Source organism: Chiloscyllium plagiosum, chromosome 33 (assembly GCF_004010195.1).
Source record: "Chiloscyllium plagiosum isolate BGI_BamShark_2017 chromosome 33, ASM401019v2, whole genome shotgun sequence".
In the NCBI taxonomy this organism is placed as follows: domain Eukaryota; kingdom Metazoa; phylum Chordata; class Chondrichthyes; order Orectolobiformes; family Hemiscylliidae; genus Chiloscyllium; species Chiloscyllium plagiosum.
This window is the reverse complement of record NC_057742.1, coordinates 1559399-1562092: the sequence shown is the minus strand read 5'-3', so window position 1 is coordinate 1562092 and position 2694 is coordinate 1559399.

Sequence of the window (2694 nt, the reverse complement as noted above, 5' to 3'; positions counted from 1 at the left end):
CCTGCCTTGTTGTGTTCCCCTAGCCTCCTGCCTCTCCCTCCTGATGTTGCCTGGCTTGCTATGTTCTCCCAACCTCCTGCCTGTCCCTCCTGATACTGCCTGCCTTGTTGTGTTCCCCCAGCCTCCTGCCTCTCCCTCCTGATGCTGCCTGCCTTGCTGTGTTCTTCCAGCCTCCTGCCTCTCCCTCCTGATGCTGCCTGGCTCACTGTGTTCTCCCAGCCACCTACTTGTCTTTCCCATAATAATATGCCTTCCTCAACAGTGATCTGGTCTTGCCAGGTCCAGAAAGACTTCAATTCAGCTTGTGGTTACCTTTTGCTTTTCCTCATCACCAGCAGCTGTTTTAGTTTCCACAGTCTGATATTGTCATGGGTGACTGCAAGGGTGTCCAGAAAGTTCAAAACTAGAATCACTCCTCTTGTGGCAGCACCAACAGTGGTGTATCTGCCAGCGGGAGGTGGCTGAAGGCATCTGCATTTGTTACTTGTGCTCCCAGATGGTGTTCCAACTTGTAATTGCACACACTGGAATGAGAGCCCACTGCTGATCTCCGCCTGAAGCTGTGGACAGCATGGCTTTGTCCTCTTTCAGTAGCCATAGCATAGTGGCCTGCTACTATTACAGATTTATGTCTGTTAAGGTATTGGTGGAACTTCCTCACACCAAAGATGCCTGCCAAACGTTCCTTCTCTATCTGAGCATGTTTGCACTCTGCAATGCATAAAGGACTGGACCTTCCTCTCCACTGGGCCATCTGTTAGCAATCACTACAGCTTCCAGAGGTAGCATGGCACAAATTTAATAATTAGCAAAACAGATTACAGCATCTTCACCAAGTTATTATGATCTGGAACATGGGGTGTGGAGGGCAGTGAAAACCAGGTTAATAGGAACATTCAAAATGGAACTGGAGAAATTTAAAAAAAGAAAATTGCTGAGCTCTGGGAAGAGAGCAGAGGAGTGGGACTAATGGGATGCCCCCTTCAAAGAGCCCCTCACAGGGTCCATGGGTTAAATCACCTTTGATTCCAACTTACTACAAACTCATGTGGAAACTGGACCTCAATTTGCCTGTTGAAAGAGAGATACAGATGATGAAAATCAGGAACAGCTGGGATATCAGCATGTAAGGAACACTGAGTATTTTATTGTTTAGATACCCCAAGCGGGAAAGATAGAAATTCATCTAGCTCTCAGTGAAGTCTGTACTCCCTTTATTTCGGAGGCCAGGAAATGACACAGTCACCACATTGATCATATTATAACTATCACAAGAAGGCAAATGCAGCAAGACTTGCCCAGTGGCTCAGTGGTTCGCAGTACTGCCTCACAACATCAGGGACCCAGGTTCAGTCCCTGTGCAGATTTCCTCCGGGTGCTCTGGATTCCCCCCACAATCCAAAGATGTACAGGTTGGGTGGACTGGCCATGCTTAAAAATAAAATTGCATCATAGTGTGCAGGTTAGGAATCTGACTCATGGTTAAGAACCCCATGTGGGGTTATGGGGTGGCTGCTGGCTTTGAGTGGGATACTCTTTGTAGGGTTGGTGTGGACTTAATGGGCAAGGGCTTCTTTCTGCACTGGGGAGATTCCTCGGTGTCCCTTTGTGAATTACCTCTAGATTGTCAGCAGCACTACTGAACAGTAATCCTGAGGTAGTGCAGATAAGGAGGGCTAGATTTGAAGTTCGTCAGTGTTGATTTAGATGCTATAAAACAGAATCACCAAGCTGCCAGTCCATGCACTCAATGCCAACGATAGTGTTGTCAATGCAGGAGAAATCAGACAAGGTTCCTGCTTCTAGTCAGTCCCCAGTGACTCTCTCCTGTGTGTCTGGATGTTAGATAAGTATAGCATGATTTGAGTTTGTATGACAGAAGAATCGACAGCTAGCGTCAACCAAATGTGAGAGTGGTCTCTTGGACACGGGTCATAGTAACACAGATAGGTTGACACTCCTGAAGGGAGTGCCTGAGAAACGTCTTCCCCTTCAGGACAAGAAATATGTCACTCAAAAAAACGTAAGGATTTGGTTCTTTGCTGGGAACGTATCTGAACATTTTCCATTTGTAAAATGGGAAAGAATCTGGTAGGGTGACAAACTACTGATGAATTCTACTGTGCTGAGTCTACAGATTTGAGTCAGTGTGCTCCTGGGTGTCGGAACAGAATGTGTGAAAACCTGAAGTCGTCTTGATGCCGACACACACGAATGATTTTGAACCATGATCTATTGCGAACCTTTCACTTAGCCATTTGGCTTTGATAGAGTTTTTTTAAAACTATCAGGTACGGTGATGTTTCTGCAGGTTATCAAACCAGGTCACGTTAGCAGTCTCTGTATCTACACCCTCCTATCCCTGGGCGTTGCTCCATAATTCACTGACTCCTGTGGTTTGTCCAACAGCCCTGGTGAGATTTTTATTGGAAACAAATTTAAAGAATGTGCTATGACCTAATTAGATAAAGCAGTGAAACAACATTTTTGGAGAAGGTAGAACCCAAAATTAATTCAAAGGAAACAATCATTTGACAAAATAATTTGCAAAAAAGAAAGAAAATCCCACAGTAGTGCCTTCACTCACATTCCTTTTAAACAGATGGCAGGAAGAACAGAAAAATAAAGCTCACAACGGGTGCTTCATGTCATTCAATAAAATGTTAATATTGTGTCACATAATAGGAAATTCAA